This window comes from Ptychodera flava, chromosome 8, assembly GCF_041260155.1.
Source record: "Ptychodera flava strain L36383 chromosome 8, AS_Pfla_20210202, whole genome shotgun sequence".
NCBI lineage: Eukaryota > Metazoa > Hemichordata > Enteropneusta > Ptychoderidae > Ptychodera > Ptychodera flava.
Window position 1 is genome coordinate 34,798,154 of NC_091935.1, and position 27,855 is coordinate 34,826,008.

The window sequence follows — 27,855 nt, forward strand, 5'->3', positions numbered from 1 at the left end:
GCTCGGTATCAATGTATTGCATAATATTTTCTAAGATCGATGTTTCATTGAATAACTCTGAATTCAGTAAATATCTCGCTATGATTTATCCTCCAGAATTGGAGATTAAGAACTACAGAAACGGCCTCTTCTGCTTCATATCTGGACATGTACTTGAATTTGACTCTAATGGTCACCTTTCTACTAGGCTATATGACAAGAGAGATGATTTCAACTTTAGTATAATCAATTTTCCACACCTCATCAGTAATATTCCACTCTCACCTGCTTATGGGGTATACATTTCCCAGCTTATTCGATATGCAAGAGCATGCAGTTCATATGGTGATTTTGTAGAGAGACATGGCCATCTCTCTTACAAACTGTTAAATCAAGATTACACCAGAGCAAGACTTGTCTCTACATTCAAACGCTTTTTTGGCAGGTATCGCAAGCTGGTAGATAAATACAATATCTCTCTTCGACAAATGATCACTGATGGCATCGGTGACATGGGGCCTTAGTTAGTGACCACTACCTATCTGACTTACAGATTGATATATGGCGGGTGCCACATGTGGGGCAGGATGCGCTTACTATTTTCGAAACACCTGACATCACTTCTTGGTCTTTTGGCCAGAGGTCCGTATATCTTTCTTCATGAATTTGACTTTGTTTGTGTACCGTCTATTTACTGTCTGTTCTGTGCTGTTTTGTGTCTATGTTTACAAATATTGTCTTACAAATTTTGACCTAGTGTTATTGGATTATGGATTGGTATGATTGCGATTATTTCATTATTTAAATGAAGTCCATGCACAGCCTGACTTTTTGTGATAACTGTGCAGCTGGACTAAGTGTGGTTAAAATTGAAAGAACCAAGTGAGGAATAATACATTGAAATTTGAAATATTCTTGTTATATAGACACACACTATCAAACTTATTGACATATTAAGATCATTTCTAATATATATTTTTTTTCTCAAACAGACACATATTGACAAACAAACGACTGTGTCATTTACCAAGAAGGAAGTGTTGCTGTCTTTAATATTATTTCTGTCAAATCTTGTATTCTTAATTAGTCGGGGAAATTGTTTACGATCATGTTGAAATACGCTAAAAAGATTAATTGATTGACCTAGTAACTTTCATCCAACAATATTAACAACAGATAGAGGTTCCAAAATTTCAATGAGCAACCACTTTAAAAAGTACACACAACGGTGCAGAGTACAGGTCACACTCAGTATGTTAACCTTACACAAAATCATGTTTTCTTTTTGAAATTGTATGTTAAAGTATAATACAAAAGACATTAAAAACGACCTTGTTCCTTAAAATACCTCGACCCGAAGGCACATATGTCATTCACATGATATGTATCATTTCTTCAAATCACTTAACATGTGTTCATTAAAGGTTTAAAAAGTTTTTAAACCAATGTTTCACCAATGTACAGCAGTTTCTCACACAGTCTGACTTCAATGTTACTCTACAACTAACAAGAAAGAATCTTGTGGGCTCATTCAGCGAAAACAGCGAAAAAAGAGTCAGCTTGGACTCTCTTGTGCCGCGTGACAAAATAAACGCAGCCACTGACGTTTTTTACAGACAAAACACACAGACAAAGTAGCAAATGTCATGAAATCTTCTTTCTATTCAAAAGGCGTGCTGGCGTTACCAGGACTACGTTTTTGAACGTCTTGTTTTCATACATGGATGTGTAAGACAAATATATCCATGTCTTGAACAAAAACAAAATTGTGTTATGTTTCAAAAACGTCTTTGCTGCGCTTATTTTGCTGCGCCGCACAACAGAGAGTCCACGCTGACTCCGTTTTCGCTGTAATAATATACTGAAATTTTAATTTTTCGTTTTACACATACAGGCACAACATATGAATAGTTATATGGTACAGTGGTATTTGCAATATGGAGAAGTATTACTGCTGCAATAATGAGACGTATCTTTCTTTATTATATTATTTTGACTATTTTCCATTGTTTACAAAGTCAGGCAAATTTCAAATGAAGTCAAAGCACGCTAAAATGTCAACCATTCAAGCTTCCTTTTACACATACAGGCACACCACACGAACAGATATATGATACAGTGTCATTTGTAATATAGAGAAGTGTCTGTCTTTCGATGTAATATTTGTCGATCTCGTATTGTTCAGAAAGTCAGGCAAATTGTGTTGTCAACCTTCCAACCTGTTATATAAACAACAAGTATAGGAGACTCTGACATATCTCTTATGTGCTCCAGAAATGCAAACTATGAAGAACCAGCAACTCTGAACTCTATACACTCCTAAGCAGAACACAGGCCATGCTTTAGATTCATCTATTACAAAATGATTGGTTAATCTATTACAAAATGAAGAAAATAACAACAATCTTGTTCCTTCAACAATGCAACCAGGAGATTTCTTCAGCTATACCTCATGATATAAAGCGTTCTATGCAAAATGACATTTCAGCGGTCAATGTGGATGTTTAATTGTCCAATATTAGTTCCTTGCACAGCCTAACACTATTAAAAGCTGTAAAACTTGGATATGTATGGTCATATTATTGCAAGGAACAAGCTGCTCTAAAAACCATGAACTGAATGTCGAGTACAGATGAATTTGAAAATCTAGATTAATTTTTGACAAAGTAAACTTCAGAAAACAAACAACCTTGTTCCTCTTATGTTAAATATTTCGATGAGAAGATTTATTCAGATACATCATTCACAAGATGCAAAGTCTTCTCTGTAAAAAACATACCCCATGTATCAGCTGTTTGATGCAGGTTCAAATTTGTATTATACTCAAGGGGGCTATGTGTGTTATAGTAATGAATCTTGAGATTGCAAATAACACTGTATTAACTTTGTTTCTACATTAATAGACACACATGAACACACGCTGTGCCATTTACAAAAGTGTTGCCGTCTTTGATTTTATTACAAATCTTGTATTCTTTATTAGTCACCGAAATAGTCGGTTGAAATGCGCTAACAGAGTATTGATTGAACTTGCAACATTTTATCAGACAATATAAACAACAGGACTATGTTAGGATTAAAACATCTTGGTGGCCACTAATGAAATATTAAAATTTGAATATTTTTTTTCACACATACAGTCACAACACACGAACAAATAATGATATTGTGTCATTTTCAATAAAGAGAAGTGGTACTGTAATGGTTTTATGATGTAATTTTGGGCATTTATAAAGTCGGACAAATTGTGTAAAAGAAGGGAAACAAGAAACCTTTTTCTAATCACCCAAGCACGTTGTAATTCCAGGCTATTTTGAAATTAACTGTAAGATACTCAATATTGGTCTAACTGCACCAAAGAGGAGAAGTTGTGTTGTCAAAACAACACTCAAAGTCTTCTCAGGCTGTTTGTCCTCATACAGCGTCGTTACAAGTTATACACTGCAAATTCTTCTGGATTGAAATTTCAGAACACTGTCTAGTATTTATTCCAATTAGGTTTGCGGGCAAACTTATGTGTCTTTGAGCATGAAATACTGGTTAATACCTTAACCAGAAAACTTATGGTTTGTGAAAGGCACTGACCAGAGGCGAAATTAATGGTTTGTATTCAACGCAACAAGATCACTGTGCACAAAATTGGTCATCATTGGTTTGTTGACAAACTAAAGCTATTCTATGATCTGGCGGGAATTTATTCCATCTTGAATTAGAGATAATTATCCACTGCAGCGGTTGATTTTTTGACCGTTTTTTCATGACATGCGGGATTGCCCTCTGGTTTGCAAACATAACAATAGGAGCCATACTCGCAAAGTGCGAATAAACTCATTTGGCGATTTTTTATTTGATAGTCATTATATAGCCATGCATGCGAATTCAAATTTTCGACCCGAAAAACGGTTTGGTTGGATCGATCACTCAGACAACCTTTGCGACAACCTTTCTGCACTGTTACTTCCGGGTTCTGGAAGCGACCCGAGTACTCCGTTCAGAATGGTATTAGAATGCAAGGATGAGCAAATGCACTACCCAGAGCTCACCGGCTAGCAGATTTTATCGCCGGGCAAGTAATTTTTGGTGCCTACAAACCCGACGGGTTAGCGTAGTTTAGGAGAGTAGTAAAGTCATTCGACATCAAACGCCATGGAGTACTATGAGAACTGTATTGCCTCACGATCGCACAAAGCAAACACTGAGACGGTTTCCGAGCCCAATAACTGACAAAAAGTCTTCATCAAGGTTTGAATTTACTAATAAAGAGCGTATGCAGTTCCGGGTGAAGAAAACGTAGCTCTGAGAAAATATAGTTTGAATTTAATCTCAGAAAAAGACAAACAATCAATACGATTTAGCGTCAAGCGTTTACGTCAAAACTCAACTGATGTGGGTGGGTCTAGTACATGTATCATGCAGCGCAGTGAGAGCAGCATACGAAATTACAGACCTTTCAAAGATCAAAATGAAAACAATATTAGTTGTGGTCACACTTAAATTTTTCGAATAAAAAAATTCTTCATGTGGATCGTGCTGTTAGAGATGAATTCTCTTGTGCCAAAAGACTGAAAAGAGTTAAACAAACTTCTGTCGCGTCGCTGAGATAGTAGACTGGCATGGCTAGCCAGCTATGGCGGATATGAGATTAGAAGGATTCGTCTATTAGGGAAGAGGGACCGAGGATTAAAAGTATCGCACAGAAGTTTGGCTTTACTTGCAGTTCCGTCACTTAAGCTTCCGCTCTGTATTATCTTGCCCCCTTTCATTACTGTTTTTCATCAATAAAGTAATGTAAACCTTCCTCAAATTTGCTCACCCCTTTCAAGAAATAATCTCGTCATCCTGGCCCCCCATGCTTACAAACCTTATGCAAGTTACACCACGGCTGTTTTAGCTAAACGATGGTGTGTAATCTTTTAAACATCATTCCGTATTTTAGTTTCTGTTGCCGCTGGAGAACTTACATCGTGGTTAAAACAAATAATAGCCTCCACAGAAATGAGGTATCATTAATACAAAAGGGAATAGAAACAGTCGCATTCTGCTGGTTCACCCGATCGATTATTCTTTCTCTCACAGCCGGTCATTCTGCACCGCGGCATGCACGGCAACATGCACGGTCGAGAGTTCTTTCCAGCGCGTATTTACCGCAATTATGAAGCGCGTATTCGACGTGCGGCGGAGAATGACGATGCAGGCGGTAGAAGTTGCAACTGAAAAATGACCTGAGGCAGCTCTGCCCTCAGGGCAGCTCAGAGCCGAGTAAACATGTGCACAACATTCAGTGACGTCACAAATTATTTGAAATTTGTACCCATCCGCGTAAGCGCGGCAAGAACCCAAGCACACTGCATGCAGAGAGCATACCCGTGGCCGTACCCGACCCTGCACTGTGACAGCTACAGAACGATCTTGAAAATAGCGATGCTGTTGTTATTTCAAATGACTGAAGTGTGAAGGTAAGTCAAATTTCCCAAAACAAGTTGAAAATACATAATATATCAACAAGTTTGCCATGATCACATGGTCAACTTGCAAAACGTAGTTGATATTGCATGATGGTATTACTCCGTAATACCTCCATGGTCAATGGTCTATTGTCAGTATGGCGCATAGCCTGCAATCATTGTAGCGGCGGTCGCTAGCAAGGCCTGATGACTTTGTACACGACTTGAACGCTTTTTACGCAGTAGGGTCGCGTACGAAGTCTAATCATTGCAGCTAGGTCGCGGAGTGCCCTGATGGAAATAGCATCATAATCAAGCGCCTCCCAGTGAGTGCAGACAAACAATTAAAACTTTTCACATTTCAGAAATTGCATGGTGTATATTTGGTTACCTCCATAGTAAATATCTAATAATCGCAATCATACCAATCCATAATCCAACAATCTAACAATATGCCCCAAGAGCAGCGATATATCTGTGCTGCCCTCAGGGCAGACATACATTTTGTATCCTCATAGCATTGCAGAGTGTCTATCTACCAATCTGCCCTGAGGGCAGCAATATCATCAGAGCTGCCCTCAGGGCAGACATGTACATTTTCTATGCTATCTACCAATCTGCCCTGAGGGTAGCAATATATCAGAGCTGCCCTCAGGGCAGACATATATGTCCTATCCTTACAGCATCGCACAGTATCCTTACAGCATCGGATATGTGTATATCTACCAATGTGCCCTGAGGGCAACAATATTTCAGAGCTGCTCTCAGGGCAGACAAACATCTCCTATCCTCACAGCATTGCATAGTGTATATCTACCAATCTGCTCTGAGGGCAGCAATATTTCAGAGCTGCCTTAGGGCAGACATACCGTTCCTATGCTATCTATCAATCTGCCCTGAGGGCAGCAATATATCAGAGCTGCCCTCAGGACAGACATATACATTCCCTATGTTATCTACCAATCTGCCCCAAGGGCAGCAATATATCATAGCTGCCCTCAGAACAGACATACATTTCCTATCCTTGCAGCATTGCATAGTACATATCTAGCAATCTGCCCTGAAGGCAGCAATATTTCAGAGCTGCCCTCAGGGCAAACATACTTTTCCTATCCTAACAGCATTGCATAGTGTATATCTTTCAATCTGCTCTTAGGGCAGCAATATTTCAGAACTGCCCTTAGGGCAGACATACATTTCCTATGCTATCTATCAATCTGCCCTGAGGGTAGCATATATCAGAGCTGCCCTCAGGGTAGACATATATATATATTATCCTTGCAGCATTGCACAGTATCCTTACAGCATTGAATAAGTGTATATCTACCAATCTGCCCTGAGAGCATCAATAATCAGAGCTGCCCTTGGGGCAGACATAGATTCTCTATGCTATTTACAATCTGCCCTGAGGGCAGCAATATATCAGAGCTGCCCTCAGGGCAGACATATACATTTCCTATCCTGACAGCATTGTTTAGTGTATCTCTATCAATCTGCCCTGATGGCAACAATATTTCAGAGCTGTCCTCGGGGCAGACATACAGTTTTCTATCCTTATAGCATTGCATAGTGTATATCTACCAATCTGCCCTGAGGGCAGCAATATATCAGAGCTGCCCTCAGGGCAGACATATATTTCCTATCCTTACAGCATCGCACAGTATATTTACAGCATCGGATATATGTATATCTACCAATGTGCCCTGAGGGCAACAATATTTCAGAGCTGCCCTCAGGGCAGACGCATTTCCTATCCTTACAGCATTGCATAGTGTATATCTACCAATCTGCTCTGAGGGCAGCAATATTTCAGAGCTGCCCTCAGGACAGACATATACATTCCCTATGTTATCTATCAATCTGCCCTGAGGCAGCAGTATATCAGAGCTGCCCTCAGGACAGACATATACATTCCCTATGTTATCTACCAATCTGCCCCAAGGGCAGCAATAATATATATCATAGCTGCCCTCAGGGCAGACATAGATTTCCTATCCTTGCAGCATTGCATAGTACATATCTAGCAATTTGCCCTGAGGGCAGCAATATTTCAGAGCTGCCCTCAGGGCAAACATACATTTCTTATCTTTACATAGTGTATATCTACCAAACTGTCCTGAGGGCAGCAATATGTGTGAGCTGCCCTAAGGGCAGACATACATTTCCTGACCTTACAACAGCATTGCACAGTGTATATTAGAGCTGCCCTATGGGTAGACATACATTTCTTGTCCTATCTACCAATCTGCCGTGGGGGCAGCAATATATCAGAGCTGCCCTCTGGGCAGACATACATTTCGTATCCTTTCAGCATTGGACATGTGTATATTGCAATAATCTGCCCTGAGGGCAATATATTAGGCTGCCATAAGGGCAGACATACATTCCTATGCTATTTACCAATCTGTCCTGAGGGCAGCCATATATTTCCTTTCCTTACAGCATTGCATAGTGTGTATGTACCATTACCCTGAGGGCAGTTCTCAGGGCAGACATACATTTCCTATCCTTACAGCATTGCATAGTGTATTTCTACCAATCTGCCCTGAGGGAAACAATATCTCTTAGGAGCCAAGATTTGCAGATACACAATACTGTTACATTATTGAGTCCTTAGGCTACATTAACAAAACTTAAAATGGTGGAAGGCAACAGGGCAACAAAATTTTTACTGCTCATGGAAAATGCCTGTGTATTTTCCTTTTAGAATATGTACATTTGTATTGTAGATGGGCCAGAAACACTGTTTTGTTTATCTTGTGAATTAGACATGGTTGTCCACTTGCACCCATTAATTCAACTGATCACAAGTATATATTAATCTTCAAGTACTAGTGACAAGAATCAAGTTGTTTGTAATGTGAGTTGTTGTTTGTCATTACATTTATCATATTGCTTACATTTTTTAAGAATGATATGTTTGTAAATCTTTTCCAGATCAACTATATCCAGCAAAATGACCCTGAAAGGTATGTTTTTTCTCAGCCTGATGAATATTCCACTTCCTTAGCTGTGCTGTGACACATACATATAGCTTAATATCAAAATTTCTTACAGTGAAAGCGTTTTGAAAAAACAGTTGTTCAGTTGCTTTAATATAAATTTTACACATTCCTATATATAATTCAGATTAGCTGTGATGAAGTGTGCATATCTTCAGTTACTGATATTAAATATTATTGTTTAATCTTCTGTATGTTTTGCTGTGTGTAAATTCCTGTACTGAGCATGGGTACTGCTTCCTATACATCGAATTAGAATGTGATTGGCCCAGTGGTTTCCAAGACATGCAATGTTTACAATGTTACAAAATTCAAATTGGCCGCCATATCACGTGACTCAAGTGAAAATACGGTATTCCACAGTAAATGCCACTCATCTCTACACTCATTTACTTATTGGTCTGTAGTTAGCCCTGTATGCTTTGTATCCACCTCTGTAAATCAAAAGATGGCACAACACTGTTTGGCTATCTAAAATCAAACAATTGTTCTTGCCTAGAGCTAAAAGCAGATAGTATCAGTACAAGTGGTTGAGGGTTAATTAAATTGAGCCATGCATCCCTCCTTTTTATGGAGAGGAGGATGTACTTCAGCCAAATGGTATCAAAGGCTTTATTGCCCTACACCTCTATGGCAGTTGACACCCTGATCAATGTGTTCCATGCCAATACAAAGTACATCATGTATTTTGAGCATTTGTATGTCACTTGTTTATCATTTGTGTATCAGAAAATAAGCATGTTTTTCTCATTTTTAAGTGTGTATCAGTGCTTGGTATAGTCACAGCAATACATTTTTGGATAACATACAAACTACAGTTAAAACTGACTAATTGTCACCACACTTTTCATTTTTTAGACTTCCAAGAAAGAGAAAACTGGCTGAAGGGCATCATCAGACCAAGATCATCATAAAATTTTGCCTGGCTTTGTAGACTTCTCCAACAGGTGTTTTAGTACTGTTATGCTAATAAAACAGTTAATAAATTGACTTGAAATATCTGTGTATTTGTTTTAAATGATATGTGGTCATACCAAGTAATGTCCACATATGAGTGTTCTATTTATGATTTATTTCAGAAGTTACATTTGGGTTTATTATCACTTCTTGAAATGATTATATACCCAAATGTAACTTCTGAAATAAATCATAAATTAGACTTTCAATTCAAAATCATAATACATAGAAAACTAGAACCAGATAAGAACTGAATATACTTGTTTGATTCAGAACAGCCAACTACATAATTGCTACAATTAAAATGTGAGTTTGTAACTTTGATAACTTTATTAACATGCAAGCCACACCTTTCGAAAACTTATCAGTTTAGTAATTTAGTTGGAATCCGTTCACCCTTCCTTGAGATATTGTGTATACAGAAAAATGCACACTGCTAAACTATTAGCTTACCTTAACACACCACAGTACTACAAATTTCCCATGATTCATTCTGATATGTACCATCAGAGATTCCCAAATCAAGCCAGGCATAGCTCACATGTGTAGACGATATTGTAAACTACCGATACAAATTTTGGAAACTGACAGAGACTTATTTTCAATTACCACGTCAGATTATTTTAAAAAGCAGGCATTATTGAGAGAGCTAGGCGATCAAAACCTTTAAAATTTTTCATGCAATACAGAAGATTTGGAAGTAAAACTGATACTTGAAGCACCTGTTAAGTCAAACAAAGATATTTTTTCTATTGACAATACAAAGGAAATTTACGTTTTAACTTTAAACAGAAATTGGCCACCTCAGTTGGTTATCTGCTTGTTTCCTTGGATCCAAAGTGTGACACCCGCAGTAAGTTTACATTCATACTGTGATTTCTATGACTTTGATTTTGACACTCAATGTAATTCCTAAATGTACTTTTCCTAGATAAAAATTGATAAAGGTTTTTAAAATGGCAACCTTTGATGGTACAAATCAGGAAGAATTATGGGTAAAATATTTTACTGTGCACACGTAAGCCAGCGTTCAAAATTAACTTTTTTGTCTAGTGGTCCATGTTGACCACCATATTGAAATTTTAGTGGTCATTAGCAAAATGCCAGTGCCCAAAAAGCTAACAAAATTTGTATATTAAAGACACCTCTTCATGTCAACTTGAACATTTTGCCAGTACCCTGTGTCATAACAATTTATAAGAACAAATTTCCTGATATAGCTGTGACATCTTGTAAACACTCATTGCTTTTAGCTTTATTATGTGTACAAAAAAAATTTGTTACAGGCAAATATATATTTTAAATTTCTAGATGGTTGGATGCTCCTAGTTATCACACTTTCTATAGCATTTCTTTAATATTTTCCAAAACCAAGAAGCTTTTAAACTAATGAAGCAATGTGTTTAACAGGTGTTTGATTCAAAGATGATATTCAACCAAAATACAAAATGACTGAAAATCTAGGTGGTCTAACATTGACCACAGAGAATCAAAACTGTGATCAAAATCAGAAAAGCGGCGGTCATTTGACCCATAACCACTGTCTATTCAAACCCTATGAGATAACAAGAGTCATAAATTGAAAACATCCCTAAACACTCAAGTAAAGCACACTTCACCAAAATAAAAAAAAATATTCTGTTTATTGACAAAACAGGCCTCTAAAGCCCAAGCAGCTACTAAGAATGTTTTCATGATTAAAAAATATCCAGATTTAGTGTATACAGTTCAAATTAAACACTAGATGACTATTTTTATACTGTAAAACATAACATGCAAGTAAAATTGTCAATTTGGTGAAGACAAAACATTGCTGATGACACAGTCCAGCTGGATTAAGGTGTTTCAATTACAGTGTCTGAATTACTGTCTGGCAGCCTCATCACAGGTAAGAGGGGTGAATTAGTTAAATGTGAGAAAATCACATCAAAATGGTTATGTGGCGGCCATGTTTGTGTACTTGGGACAAAAATAGTGTGCCACATACCCATGGTCATGTTGGATCATAATAAAATAAATTGAAGTGCATAAGAACACCATAATACATTGTTGTTGTTCTAAGAGTGAACAAAATCTGTCTAGGGATGTTTGGGTTTTAATTCAAATACATAAAAAAATTGGAATAAAATGGCCGCTAGGCAGCCCAGCCGGACTGGGGGAACTGATAACTATGTTTAAAAGAAGTAATGAAAATTACATCCAGTTGTAAATGGGTGCTGTAGGATGAGAGGCACATTTCATGATACTTATTTTGAATCCAGTATTTCTCAGTAGAGTTAATGTTTTTGACCAAATAAAGTGTTAGTACAAAGATAGTGTCCTGATTTGTGAAACAAACAGCAACCAGCAGTAGAGAATCTTACAGATAAAACGGTGTCTCAGAATTTTTAAATAACTCATAGTTTTTATACAACAAGCGACCTTGCGGCCGATATAGCTCCGCTGTGTTTATGTAGAGAATAACTATTTTTGACACATGTTAATGAAGAAGGTGGAAATCTTTGCTAGCTCAATGCAGTGGCCAGAAAAAAGTGGCTAAAATAGCTGCAAAAATACACAATTGAAGATTTCATCATACTTTCAATATATCACATTGGATCATCCCTAAGAACATGTCAACCAAAGCTATCTGATAAGTAGTTTTTTGAGAATAAAATTTTCTGACCAAAAATGGCAACAATTGCCCCCAAAATAAAAATTGCAGATTTCATCATAATTTCAAAAGAACAAATTTAGTTCATCTATAGAAACCTGTATACCAAATTTCAAAGCTATCAGACCAGTACTTTTTGAGAAACGCATATTTTGACCAAAAATGGGAAAAATTGCCCCCCAAAGACAAAATTACAGATTTCATCAGAAATTCGATATATTACTTAGCTCATCTGTAGAAACCTGTATACCAAATTTCAAAGCTATCAGACCAGTACTTTTTGAGAAACACATTTTTTGACCAAAAATGGCAAAAATTGCCCCAAAATTACAAAATTGCAGATTTCATCATAATTTCAATAAATATCATTTAGTTCATCTGTAGGAACCTGTATACCGAATTTCAAAGCTATCAGATGAGTAGTTTTGGAAATACACATTTTTGACCAAAAATGGGAAAAATTGCCCTAAAATTACAAAATTACAGATTTCATCAGAAATTCAATATATATTACTTAGTTCATCTATAGAAACCTGTATACCAGATTTAAAAACTATCAGACCAGTACTTTTTGAGAAATACATTTTTTGACTAAAAATGGCAAAAATTGCCTTAAAAGTGCAAATTTGCATATTTCTGCACAATTTGAACAAATCTGAAAAAGATTATCCCTAGGGACATATGTACCAAATATCAAAGCTATCTGACTGGTAGTTTTGAAGAAGAAGATTCTTAAAGATTTTTTTACCAAAAATGACAAAAATGACAAATATGCAAATTTCACCACAATTTGAACAAACTTAAGTGAGGTCACCCCAAGTGGACTGCAAATTGAATTTCAAAGCAATCGAACTTGTGGTTTCAGAGGAGAAGGCAATTGTTGACAGACGACAGACAATCAGCCTATTTGACAAGCTCTGCATCGCTGACAGCAGAGCTAATAAAAAGTTTGATTTTCATCCTCTCGCATCTCAAACAGATCAATTTGTCTTTTATTTGTCTTTACTTCATATTCTCTGTCTCCATCCTGAGATGTGCATCTGACTGGTCTTTTTGAATTTCCACAAGAAAAGTCATAGCTATGATCAGCTGAGTTTCTCTTTTTTTCTTCTTGTTAATATTTTTCCTATATGGATGTAGCAGTTTTATGAGCTTAACCCAACTTTTCACTTTAAATGTTGAAAAAGCTTCATTGTGAGCTTTTTCCAACACACAGTTCAATGTAGGACTATCCAAAATATCCTCACTCAAACTCCAATCAAACAAATCCCTGATCATATCTGTTGAAGTCAGCTGAAGCAGCTTCTCATCACTACATGTTGGTGGTTGTTGACACACTTCATCAGCTGTACATGCAGAATACATAGGTTCACTGTATGTGTTTAGGCAGGCCAATGCTATACACAAACACTTTTCATCAGATGGCACATCCCAAATACCATCTGTAGTGGTCATCTTCACACGCTTGTCAAACCCCAATTCAAGCATTCTTTGTGCACCATCCTCGCTGCTCTTATTAACTTTAGATAGTCAGCCAGCAAGCTGCAACCTCTCAAGGTAACTAAAAAATAAAGCAAAGACATTGATGAATATTTGGCCCCACTCTCTTGGTGAATGCATTGTTATCGTACATTTACAAGATTTGTGCAGACTACACAGGTACCTAATATGATGTCAGCAAATTTCAGCAATTTGGTTTCATGTCAAAAAAATAGAAACATGCCTGGAAAGAAGTTAATAACTAGCCTTGTCTGTAAAACTATCATCTACAAACACATTAGTTACACATCACGTGAATCTTTTTTTAAAGTACTATATGAAGAATTGACAATATGATTCTGTGATCAACTAACAGCATAATTTCTTGTATTCAAACAAGCCTTTGCTTTGTAGCTAAGTATGTCCTGTATCCTCTAGTGTCTAGAGGACAGGATGGATACTGCGATACAAGCAAAGTTCAAGTGCACAATAATCTAGCCAGAGAGAAAATAATATGGAGCAGGGGCAGTGTTTTTAAGAATTATATGCACATATGCAAATTTTTCAAGGAATACAAGTTTGTGACATGATTAAAGCATTTATTCATGATTCAGTGAAGTGGCAGTGACAAATAAGAGCTGGGACAGATATGAGGACAATGCAGTTCAATGAATCATAGATTATTCAGCACTGAAACACAGTCTCTCTACCACCAGTCTGGAAACATGCCTAATTTCTTTGTGACAGAGCATATGGACAAACAAGTGATGAACACCTTTCTTTTTGTGTCAGAAAGTTGAGACAAATAGTCATGCATATTATTAAGAACCTATTTGCATCTCACAGAGACAAATTACACATTTTCCTGCAGACATTTTGAAATCTACATTACTGAATTATTTTGATTCAAAATGGAACTACGGTATACTGTGAACTTAACTACATCAATTTTTGATGCAAAGAAACACCAGATTGCAAGAAAAGGAGAGCATAATTGTGACAGCAAATCATATCACACTTCAAATGTATAGGTGATTGACACCTTTAACAATACCTGTTTCCAGACGAGTGATAGAGAGACTGTGACTGAAAACAGATACTGTTGAGAGCAAAATATTTTGCATCTGCACACATCTGAAAAAATAAGCATTTTCAGTATCAAACTTTTGTTGAACATGTCATATACCCTGTAATACCACAAACCCTGAATACAAACAGACCAGCAATGTGGAAACATATCCCTGCAATGCCTGATTACTGTGGCTTCAAATTATACTCAATTTGCTTACGTGTAGAAAACCAGTTGAGGCACATTTCACAAGTGGTACGTGTGACGTCACACAGTACAGAAACCTTACACATATTTATGAGTACATGTAAAACCTATGGAATTAACAGATGTCAAAGGGGAAGGACGCCCAGCAATTCTGTGTTCATCAAAACAAAATCTATGAAAAACTGGAGCGAAATCTGTCTTTGTTATTCACTTTCACAAAGTGATAATGTGATGGTGTCTTTTCAATAGACCCTGGTTACAAGTGGAAGTGATGTAACATACTAGTGCCTTCAGTTTGTAATACCCACTGCACTGAGGCTTATAGGGCTTCCCCAGCAGCTGACTATTGTAATTACCAGGCCCTTACGTCACTTCTACCTATAACCAAAGAATTCTAAAAGGGCCCACTGCGCTATCAATAATTGCAAGGGAATAAAAAAGACTGATTTCGCACCACTTTTTCTTAGATTATTTTATTGATTAACACCAGATCACTGGGTAACCTTTCCCTTAAACTATGTGACGACCAATGTTCATGGCCACTTGTGCCAAAAGGCTGTTCCCTGTGGTGGGACAATACTATCATTAAAAACCTAACATGGCTTATATTTTCATTTGACTTAAGCCGGGTATTAAACTTAAAAACTTTGGCTAAACAAGACAACAAGATACATGGCTGTATGTAAAATGGGTTTTGATCTATAGATAAAAAGTTGGAACTGGGTGAAAAAAATGAAGAATATTGATGAGAAAGTGTCACACTCCTAAGAAACATTGATTTCATTCCTCTAAATAAAATTTACAAATCAAGAAGACAACAGAGAAACAAATAGCTGTAACTTCACAAGAACTTTGCCAATTTGTTAAGGTCTGTGCATGCATAGACAGTAGAGGGGGAAGACTATACTGTCTATGGTCTGTGGTAATAGTATCCATGTATATAACATTTGAGCTTACCTATAGTAGGTTTGAATTTTTGCAGAAATCAATTTCAAGAGATCATCAATTCTCCTATTTGCAATTCCTTTCAAAAACTGATACTTCATGGAATGGAAAAATCTGTAAAACAAGGCAACAACTTAAATATCAATTCATTTCTTCAAGAAAGTTCATGAAAACAATGTTCACTTTGATCAAACTGTCATAAAAAACATCCTGAACTTTCTTGAGGTCATTTTCTCAAAGATCTTCCAGAGAATTTTATGCTTGTAAGTACAACATATATGTACAGTATATTGCTGCCCTCAGGGCAGAGTGGTAGATAGGATGAGAAATGTATGTCTGCCCTAAGGGCAGTTGTGATATATTGTTGCCCTCATGGCAGATTGGTAAATACACTGTGCAATGCTGTAAGGATAGAAATATATGTCTGCCCTGAGGGCAGCTCTGATATATTACTGCACTTAGGGCAGATTGGTAGATAGCATAAGAAATATATGATTGCCCTGAGGGCAGCTCTGATAAATTGCTGCCCGGATGGTAGATAGCATAGGGAATGTATATGTCTGCCTTGGGGGCAGCTCTGATATATTGCTGCCCTTAGAGCAGATTGGTAGGTACGATAAGAAATGTATGATTGCCCTGAGGGCAGCTGTGATAAATTGCTGCCCTCAGGGCAGATTGTAGATAGCACAGGGAATGTATACATGTGTGCCCCAAGGGCAGCTCTAACATAGCTGCCTCAGGGCTAATTGGTAGATATACACTTATCCACTGCTGTAAGGTAAGGAAATGTGTTTGCCCTGAGGGCAGCTCTGATATATTGCTACTCTTAGGGCAGATTGGTATAGGAGAAGAAATGTAAGTCTGCCCTGAAGGCAGCTCTGATATATTGCTGCCCTTAGGGCAGATTAGTAGATAGCATAGAGAATGTAAACATGTGTGCCCCAAGGGCAGCTCTATTATAATGCTGCCATCAGGGCAAATTGGTCGATAGCATAGAGAATGTGTCTGCCTTGAGGGCAGCTCTGATATATTGCTGCCCTGAGAGCAGATTGGTAGATATGATAAGAAATGTATGATTGCCCCCAGGGCAGCTGTGAAAAATTGCTGCCCTCAGGGCAGATTGGTAGATAGCATAGAGAATGTATGTCTGCCCCAGGGAAGCTCTGATATATTGCTGCCCTCAGGGCAGATACGTAGATAGCATAGAGAATGTAGATGTCTGCCCAAAGGGCAGCTTTGATACATTGCTGCCCTCAGGGCAGATTGGTAGATAGCATAGAAAATGTATACCGGTATGTCTGCCCCAAGGGCAGCTCTGATACATTGCTGCCCTCAGGACAGATTGGTAGATAGCATAGAAAATGCATATGTCTGCCCCAAGAGCAGCTCTGATACATTGCTGCCCTCAGGGCAAATTGGTAGATATACACTATGCAATGCTGTAATGATAGGGAAATATATGTTTGCCCTTGAGGGCAGCTCTGAAATATTGGTGCCCTCAGGGCAGATTGGTAGAGTTACACTAAGCGATGCTGTAATGATAGGAAATACCGTATATGTTTGCCCTGAGGGCAGCTCTGATATATTGCCGCCCTTGGGGCAGATTGGTAGATACTAGACACTACGCAATGCTATAAGGATAGAAAATGTATGTCTGCCCTGAGGGCAGAGCAGATATATAATCGCTGCTCTCTGGGCAGATTGGTAGATATTCATGGACGTAGGCGATTATACATCATGCAATTTTGGAAAAGTTTTGTTTGTTTGCACTCCATGGGAGGCGCTTGTATGATGCCATTTGCATCAGGGCACTCCGCTAATGTAGCGGTGGTCGCTAGCCAGCATGACTTCGTACGCAACCCTTCCGCGTACAAAGCGTACCAAGTCATCTACAAAGTCATCAAGCCTTGCTAGCGACCGCCGCAACAATGATTGCAGCTTTCCAGAGTACGTACCATCGACGATGGAGGTATGACGAAGTGACACCACCTTGCATTTCTACGTTTTGCAAGTTGACCGTGTGATCATGGCAAACTTGTTGATATATTATGTATTTTCAACTTGTCTTGGGAAATTTGACTTACCTTTACGCTTCATACTTTTGAAATAACACACCAGCAAGCTAAAGACCGTTCTGACACAGTGCAGGGTTAAGGTACGACTACGGGTATGCTCTCTGCAGCGTGTGTCGGCACTTCCATGACTTGCCGCGCTTACGCGGACGGGGACTATTTTTCAAATAGTTTGTGACGTCATTGAATGTTGTGCAGATGTTGGAGCTGCCCTGAGGGCAGCGCTGCCCTCAGGTCATTTTTCAGTTGCAACTTCTGCCGCCTGCGAATGACGATGGTACGTTGCTATGACTGCCGTATACATGAGCGCGGTGGCTGGAATGGAACGTGCACGATTGCGCACATAGGGTCATATTTTAAGCAGGAATGCTTGCCACGTTTGCATGTCATTTCCAAGTTACACACTGAATTACACAACAAGTTTAATTTTCAAGTTTTTCGACCTTCGTTCAATGTTGCCATGGGACGGAGGGGCGGAGGCACGAATATGTAAAGAGGGTAAGAGGTCAATATACGTGGCCCAGTTTGCTTTCCACTGTTTGATACTTTTACCCCTGAAATCATCATGAGAAAATGTTCATATTTACGATAATGAGTGTCAACGTTCAGGTGTGAATAAGATAGAGAAAAAATATGGCAATAATGATACTTTACATTTTTGATCGGCCTTGTGTGGGAGCGTCTCATAACCTTTGACCCTGCATCCGCTATCATAAACATGATCAAGTACAAGTGCGATGGACCGCGCCTTTCAGTTGTTATTTCACTTGCGGGTGCCTCAACACTGGGACGCAGGACAGTGACTGTGTTCTTCAAAACTATCCGCCCGCCCTTTGTACCCGGTATACGGTGAAGACAATGGCCAACTCTGGACTAAACAGCCCGCATGTCGCTAACATGTCACAGGAAGAGCTTCAGCTTGAAAATTCTCAACGGTAAGTCACGATCGTCCGACCTCCATGACAGGCCCCACCACGGTCTTATTTACAGTGTTCTCACTCTTGTTTCCTTAAATGTTGGGTGTTTCATCATTTTATCGTCAAGGCATGGGCAACTTGCAGCTGAACTTAATTGGGACTACAACATGATCTTAAACGTCTTTGAATCTGCTGTTATATATATCTAACATTTCATGTCACCGTTTTACATATCCATCGACATTGTGTAGCAGAGGCCATGACTAAGGTAATTCTGTGAAGGAATTCATACATCATTTCACCACCACAGTATTAGACAGACGGGGAGAAGATAAGTCGTGTTTTATGAGATACTAATTCATTTTGCCAAAAACTATTGTGTAGGTATGTTTATGTGAGTAGAAGGCTAACAAAAATCAAATTCAACCTCGGCTAAACTTCAACTAGAAGAGATTTACCCGCCAAAATTCTTTTTCGCACCGCTTGTGGTATCAAGTTACGATTGGGTTCGCATAAATGGTGTGCCCTGTGTTTGATTTTCAAACGTCATTGCTATATACTATACTATACGTTTTACTGTTTTCACGGCAGGAAATTTTCTACGCAGCGGAAATACTTATATAAGGTGATTATTCCTCAACAATTTCAGCTCTGCGGTCAGTAATGCAGAGCTTGGACAGTGCTGAGAAATGTTATGGTAGAACATATGAAACCCTCTCATCTGCTCCTCACACAGATGTCCCTTGTTTACACTTCATTCTAATTCAGCCTCGCAAGATTATCTGTAACCAATGATAGTCATTTGCCGTCTTTCTTTCCCGCCAAAAGCGATTAAATTACTGCCAGCGTAGTCATAAGGTTCAGTGTCTCAGACTTCATGTGTTCAAACTTGGTCAACTGATAAAGCAAATAATTTATTTTAGCTCCCATATAATATGCATATGTATATATGCAAATGGGAGGTATTCATATAAGGTGGAAAAATGTCGTCTGTATGTATGTATGTATGTATGTATGTATGTCCGTCCACATCAAAAACTCCTAAACCGTAGCACCTACTGTCTTAGTATTTGGTGTACAGGTGCACCTAGGGGTGGAGATGTGAATTTGTTCAAATGAACATGTCAGTGCCAAAAATATGCAAATGAGGGGGGGAAAAGGAAAAATCCTGCAAATGGCTAAAACTCAGTAAGCAGTGGTCAGATTTGGTTGAAACTTGGTACGCAGATTTCTTTAGGTATTCTAAAGTATGTGTGCAAAAATTTGGATGAAATTTGCATGTTTGTATTTTTAGGGTATTTTTTCAGTTTTTAGTCAAAAAATCTTGTTCTCTGAAATCGCTCGTCTGATTGCTATGAAACTTCATATTCATGTTCCTCAGAATGACCTCAGTCATGCTTGTGCAAATTGTATTGATATTGTCATATTTGTAATTTGGGGCAATTTTCCCAATTTGATAAAAAAAATTTTTATCCAAAAACTACTCATTTGATAGCTTTTATATTTGGTATACAGGTATCTAAGATTAATCTCAATATAATGTATTGAAGGTATGTTGAAACTGGCAAATTTTTTTTATTTTGGGGGCAATTTTGCCTTTTTTGTCAAAAAATTTTTCTCCTAAAACTTGTGATCTGGTGGCTTTGATATCTTGTGTACAGGTTCCTAGGGTTTATGTTAATGAGATATGTTTAAAATTAGGATGAAATCTGCAATTTTTTATTTGGGGGGCAATTTTTCTCATTTTTGGTCAAAAAATTTGTTTCTCAAAATTTACCAGTCTGATTGCTTTGATATTTAGTAAACCGGTGTTAGGCTTTTTGTTAATAAGATATATTGAAATTTAGTTAAAATCCATAATTTTGAATTTTTGGGGCAACTTTGCGAAACTCAGTTTTACTGGGATATCTTTCATTTTGTGTTTTTAAGATTTTTTTTGGTAATTTTATACCTACTGGAATAAAGAGTTTATAATGTGGTGATTTAGTAAGCATTTGATATGGTAACTTTATTTGGTGTTGAAATGCAGTAAAAATCCTGCAGATTTGAAAAAATTCAAAACAAATGCCAATAAAAAATTCAGCCAGAGAAGGTTTGACAAAAAGAAAAGGTGGGAGAGTGGGGAAAAAGAATGTACAATGGATCAGATAAAAAAGATAATGTACCTTATCGATCTTCCAGACACCGTCTCTTATCAAATGGTCCACCCCGATGTATTTTTGTGCGTAATTAACCATGCAGTGTATTTTAGTTTAAGATGTCAAGTTAGGTAAGGATTTGAAAGGAATAGTCAAGTTCACCACAGTTTAACTTTATCTCTTGTGTCATCATCCTTGTGTAACTTGGTTAAGTTTGTAAGTTGTTCCAGATGTGGATGCACCAGCTGTTCTGGAAGAAAACAATGTTTACTTTTCCCTGTATAGGGTTTTCTGAGTAATGATTTATGTTGAAATTTCTCCATGTATCTGGTGTATGGGCAAAGTGTAAACATTGGTTGCATGTTATGTATTTCAGTCTATGTCAAATATTGTAAATGAAAAATCAAGAACAGTTTACTGTGTGCTTGTATAAGATAACATATTTGTCAATACATAAACTGCCTTGCAGATTGATTGATGTCTTAAAAATTATCACAGAAGTAGAAAAGGAAAAGAAACTAATCAAATTGCTGTAACATATTCACTCTCAGTGCCTGTATAGGCCTATACATAACTATTTTATCATTACATTCAGCTGTTTGTTATATCTTTATCACTCTCCATGGGCCAAGGCACACTTGGGGTCAATGTCATCACTCTGTGCCAGTCTGTGTATGTCAGTCTGTCTGTATATGTATGTCCATGTTTCATACAATTGTTAACTTGTTTTGATAACTATATGGGAGCGAACAGTGATGTTGTCACTATTTTTCTTTTGCAGATAAAATGATTGATGGGCCTGATTTCTTTCCTTACAATGGAATGACGTCAATGACCTTTAGGCCGAAGGGCCATTTTGCAGTTCATAGAGAAAGTTAAGGTAAGGTTTAATTCCGTTCTCACCATAGCAATGTATTATACTGTGTCTTCTATCAAATGAATAATCTTCTCAGAGATGATAGGCAACCTATCTAAATCCAATATTTACAGTATACTGTAACAGTTATCATAATTGATCATGCTTTAAACTAACCTATTTTGTGTTTAATCCAAGTTGATCATAAAATTTATATGCAAATAATCAAACTTTATATTTGAAATATCAAAAACTATATCATACAGAGATTTTTGTAAACTTTGTGATGTTCACATTTGCCTAAATTTGCCGAAATCATGATTAAATCTGCAATTTTGTATTTTTGCAGCTATTTTTGCCTTTCTTTGTCCAGCCACTGAAATGAGCTATCAAAGATTTCCACCTTCATCAATATATGTCAAAAAAAGTTATTCTCTACAAAACACAGCACAGCTATATTGCTCGCTAGGTCGCTTTTTATACTACTGGAAGCTTTACACAATGTTTTGTTTGCATACAAGTGAGTAAAATAACTGATACACAATTGCACAATATGGATGAGAACTTTTAAAAAACCAGGTGGACCCAGTGTTCAAAATTGTGTCAGTGTGCAAACCAAGTACACGTCATGATACATTGTGTAGGTGTGTGTATGTGCAGTGTGTCTCAAAGCGTAGCTGCCTATGGCACTTGTCACCGGAATGCACAATTTTTACACATTTGTGTAATTATACAGTCGCTGCCAGTGAAAATAGTGTCCAATAGGATTGCACGCGATGTATAAGTTTTTGACTGTGTTGTGCGTGCAATGTATGTTTTGGTTTTACACCTGCCTGCCACAATATGGATGAGAACTTTGTAAAAAACAGGTGGACCCAGTGTTCAAAATTGTGTCAGTGTGCAAACCAAGTACACGTCATGATACATTGTGTAGGTGTGTGTATGTGCAGTGTGTCTCAAAGCGTAGCTGCCTATGGCACTTGTCACCGGAATGCACAATTTTTACACATTTGTGTAATTATACAGTCGCTGCCAGTGAAAATAGTGTCCAATAGGATTGCACGCGATGTATAAGTTTTTGACTGTGTTGTGCGTGCAATGTATGTTTTGGTTTTACACCTGCCTGCCACAATATGGATGAGAACTTTGTAAAAAACAGGTGGACCCAGTGTTCAAAATTGTGTCAGTGTGCAAACCAAGTACACGTCATGATACGTTGTGTAGGTGTGTGTATGTGCAGTGTGTCTCAAAGCGTAGCTGCCTATGGCACTTGTCACCGGAATGCACAATTTTTACACATTTGTGTAATTATACAGTCGCTGCCAGTGAAAATAGTGTCCAATAGGATTGCACGCGATGTATAAGTTTTTGGCTGTGTTGTGCGTGCAATGTATGTTTTGGTTTTACACCTGCCTATGCGTCAATTACATTCACAATCCATAAGGAACGATGGCATTACACAAATATGTTCACATATCCTCAATGTCAAATTATCTTCAGTTTCAAAGTAGCTGGATTCAATCTCAAGTGAAAACTGATTTAATTCCGCACACGTTGTGTTCATGAATATTAACCATTTTCAGTATCAAACAGTGAATGCCATCAACTTTATTTTCTATTTTCTAAAATGGTTTCCCGATTGATAATGGAAAGATAATTTTTAAAGATAGGAAGAAGCGAAGGAGGAGAATAAGACATATAAGTATATAATTAATTTTGTATTTCATTTTGTAATATGTTTTTCACTCACACAGCGCTCTATCCTGTAGTCACTTTCTTCAGTAGTGAACCATAGAGTTTAAATTGAGGTAGTACAAACCACAAATTCAAAAGCATACATTTTCCTCAAACTTTTCTTCAGGAAACATTTCACTATTCACCTTCAGTGCCAGGGGCCTCCATGGCAAGCTTGGTAAACATTTTACATACTGTTAACATTCAAACAAGCCATCATTTGTATATGAAGTTTGTGGGGGAAATTACATGTCAACTTTCAATGTTTACAAAAATATGTATGGCAAAATCTTCTTTTGCTTCATGAATATCATCGTGATTGCTCATTAGTGATGAACTATAGCGAATGTTTCAGAGTCCAAATACCATACTGTGTATTTCAAGATCCAACATCTTTTCTCTGTACAGATTGTAGAGGGTATGATATACATCATCCAGCAAAATTCAAATTCACCACAAGTAACCAGAGATGAGCTTCAGGCTGATTGGAAAGCAATTGAAGACAGTCTCATCACGTATGGCTTGTTACAAAACATTGATGTCAAAGGTAAATCTTGTTACCAGGTATTACAAGCATGAAACACGGGCATAATATGATAGACAGCAAAGCAATGACATGTAAATTGCTATTCTGGTACCTTAATGGAAGTTTCATAAACAATGTACACATAAATGAATAGACACTACTCCAAGGTCTCTGTTTTTAGCTACTATAGACTATTGTCTATAGAAGCCATTGGGATGGGTATCCGTCTGGTGTCAGTCTGTATGTATGTATATATGTATTTATGTCCGTTACTGAGGCGTCCGTCCACTCAAATATCTTGAGAACCGCAGTAGTCTTACTGATTTGATATATGTTGTGTACATGGAAAATATGATTATGAAAAACTAGTTTTTCAATTTTTGACATTGTTGAAAATATGCAAATTAGTGCCAAAAAAGGCGTTTTTTGTAAAATATCTTCTTCTTTTTAACTGTTGGTCAGACAGCTTTGTTATTTGGTATACAGGTCCCTAGGGATAACCCAATTTAGATTTGTTCAAATTGTGATGAAATATGCAAGGATCTGTATTTTTAAGGAATTTTTTTGTCATTTTTGGTCAAAACTTTATTTCATCAAAACCACTTGTCTGACAGCTTTGGTGTGTATTATACAGGTTCCTACAGATCAACTAAGTATGATATATTGAATTTATGATGAAATCTGCAATTTTGTATTTTTGGTGCATTTTTTGCCATTTTTGGTCAAAAAATGTGTTTCTCAAAAATTACTTGTCTGATGCCTTTGATATTTGGTATACAGGTTCCTAGGCTTTATCTTAATGTAATATATTGAAATTATGATGAAATCTTCAATTTTGTATTTTTGCAGCTAATTTTGCCATTTTTGGTCAGGCCATCCTGAAATGAGCTATCAAAGATATCCACCTTCTACATCAATACATGTGTCACAAAAAGTTATTCTCTACATAACACGGCATACCTCTGTCGACTGTTGGGTCACTTGTTTTTCAAAACTGCTGGTCAGACAGCTTTAATATTTGGTTTACAGGTCCCTAGGATGACCTTAGTGAGATGATTTCATATAGTCAGGAAATACTTAATTTTGTATCCATGTCTATAGTAGCTTCAGTGACTTTGGCCCTATGTTTTTAAAGTTGGAAAGGTTGGCATCGCAATAAATCTATCCATGTTTGCTTTGTTATTGAGTAGTACAGTATTGAGTAGGGTAGAATATTGTGCTGTAGTACATAGTTGTACAGTCAATGATTCATTGACTCTCTATTACCTTATATTGTTTTACATTTCGATGCAATTTTGAGTCAGATGCACCTGAAATTTAAAATGGAATGACATGCAATATGCTAGACTTATGTAATATCATCAACAGGTTTGCCCTAGAATGATTGTATAAAAAGACTGTATTTTAATGATAAGACATATAATGCACAATATTTCTGGCATTTTCCCTATAGGGATCAGAACATTGGCAGTTATCAGAGTGTTGGAGATCACCTTTGAGGTCAAAGTGCACTGGGGAAGATTGTAACCATTGTTGATGTAAGTATGATATCTCTCAGTAATTCAACATAATAACTTGATAATATTGTGTCATGTTCATTATACTCTTGTCACTTTTGAGTAAGCTTCTGTCACCACAGTAGTGGTTTAACTCCGTGTTCACATGCTGGACAAATTTAAGAACAAAGCCTTTCAGAGTTTTATAAAGAACCTTGTCTTATATTGGTTAATATTTTTTACCATGATTATTCTTTCTTCATAGGAAACTGGAAAACTTTCTGTGAAAGGAGGAAAAGATGGCAGACTACCTCGTTTGGGTGTTTTGGTGCATGAGGAGAAGGTTAAGCAGTTTGTTATTTTCCTTGAAGCAATAATCTTGTTCTTGCACTCCTTTCTTATATGGTAGTGCATTTCCTGTGTAACTTTGACTATGCTCGAGCTGTAAAGAGTGCATGTCAGTTTTTAGAATACTTTTGGCTCACATCTAAAGAAAAAAAATACAATCCAGGGTAGGGTCAGACAGTTAGGACTTGCTATTATGGGAAATGTGTAATTTGGTCATAGCAAGACAATGTCTTCTGAAAATCATGAAACATCAAAAGTAGGACTTTGTATGTATGCCTATTTTCTCAATGGGAGTATTAAGAAAACTTTTCATTTTTACTATTTTTTGCTTTGCTGTCAGAGATGGGAAGCTGATCAGATAAGCTGACTCATTCATTTTGTCTGTCCTCAAATGTAGTCTTCACTAAAACTGCTCAGATGACATTCACCATGTGATATTTGGACTACAAGCCACTGACTATGACTGATTTATGATATTATCAAAGGACAAATACCTTGCATATGCAATTTTTTTATCTGACTTTTGTAGTGTTTTCAAACAGCCTCTTGTCTGATGTGTTTGGTTTGACAGCTTCTTGTCTGATATGGCTGGTCTTACAGCTTCCAAAGTCAATGTGCAGCTTCCTTGGGAGCCCTTATCAACTGTTAATGTCAAAATGTACAAAAAATTTGTACATATATATGTGTTAGCATTTCTTTATATTGCTCAACTTACTTCAGAAATCTTAATTGAAATTGTCCACTTTGAATATTTAAGGAAATGTTTTGGTAAATTTGCTACTTTCTCATAAAAGCATTTTCTCACGTAGTGTTTATCTGACAGCTCTCAAGTATAGCTTTTAGCTTTGTAGGGATGCTATTAGTAGGTGTTTGTTAAATTAGCATGATAATAGATATTTTAACTATTGAAAGTACTCTGACTTTTATGCAAATGTTGGTCACATTTGTATCAGCAAGTTTTTTGGTATTTCCTATGATAAAAATATTGTTGGTATACCACCGGTCCCAGGAACTCCTAATTCAGCAATCTAGCACTTACATAATATGTTCGTTTGAATTTTTTTATACTTTTCCAGCTTATTTTTTGTGATCTTTTTCTCCAATACCAATTGCAATTAAAATTGATTTTGTTTTCAAGGATGACCTCACTATGGTTTTTATGGTCATAACAAGTACTTACTGATCAGGCATGTGCCACTAGAAATATTAAACATTATTCACAATTGTTTTTAGTTTATATAAAAATCACTGAGGATAACCATACTTGTCATATTGATATGATGAGGATAATTTCTTATATAAATTTTTAGCAACTCATTTTATCATTTGTGTTGGTCTGAAATTGCTCATCTGATTACTTTGAAACTTGGTATGCATGTTCTCAGGAATAAACTTTAAATATACTCACTCTGGCCTGTCACATCAAACCAAATGTGAGCCAAGTGTCATTGAAGCAATGTTTTCAGTTTCAATTCAAAGAATTTATTCTTCAGAATTACTTATTTGACAGGCTTAATGTATTCTAGTCACTGGGAATGACCTAGATTAAATTGGAGTGACAGTGTCATTGACACTATGTTTTGGAATCAGATGTTTTTTTATGCCATTCATTGAACTGTTGGCCTGTATATTTTTAAATTCTTCATCAGCACTTTCTCATTTTAGAGTCCTGTAGTTTTTTAAATATTTTCCACATACAGCAAAACCTGTCTATCTCCACTTGGACTGGAAATCTTTGAAATGATATTTAGGAATATTTGTCATTGTGCTGATAGGCAATGGACTTGAAAACCTCTAAAGTTTTACTGTTCTATTTAGGCAAAGTTGAGATAACACAGGTTTTGCTGTATTTTATTTCGTACCAAGTTACACTTATTATTTGCTTACGTATATATATATTCAAATTATTATTATTATTATTATTATTGTTATTATTATTATTAGCATAAAGGTTTGTCAAGTCATATTTACCGTAATTGTAAAACTTTGTCGGGAATTTTCATTTTATCAATAATAATCATAATAACACTGAA

General features: G+C 36.9%; 3 long non-coding RNA genes across 5 annotated transcripts; 2 read left to right on the forward strand and 1 right to left on the reverse strand.

Moving 5' to 3' along the window:
* Positions 1-5,196: 5,196 nt before the first annotated feature.
* Positions 5,197-9,422, forward strand: LOC139137964 (uncharacterized). The gene is made up of 3 exons (XR_011553517.1): positions 5,197-5,435; positions 8,361-8,392; positions 9,284-9,422. It is a non-coding gene; the product is annotated as an uncharacterized lncRNA (long non-coding RNA).
* A 1,209-nt stretch (positions 9,423-10,631) lies between these two features.
* On the reverse strand, positions 10,632-18,068 carry LOC139139156 (uncharacterized). The gene is made up of 4 exons (XR_011553734.1): positions 17,820-18,068; positions 15,748-15,849; positions 14,569-14,648; positions 10,632-13,596 (listed from the first exon to the last, which is right to left on the reverse strand). It is a non-coding gene; the product is annotated as an uncharacterized lncRNA (long non-coding RNA).
* Positions 18,069-18,095: 27 nt separating this feature from the next.
* Positions 18,096-27,855, forward strand: LOC139139155 (uncharacterized). Of its 3 annotated transcripts, XR_011553733.1 has the most exons (7): positions 18,096-18,742; positions 21,644-21,742; positions 22,068-22,238; positions 23,372-23,420; positions 23,861-23,999; positions 25,432-25,516; positions 25,740-27,855. It is a non-coding gene; the product is annotated as an uncharacterized lncRNA (long non-coding RNA). The 3 variants fall into 3 exon arrangements; XR_011553732.1 differs by lacking the exon at positions 22,068-22,238 and having other exon boundaries at positions 18,100-18,742; XR_011553731.1 differs by lacking the exons at positions 22,068-22,238; positions 23,372-23,420 and having other exon boundaries at positions 18,104-18,742.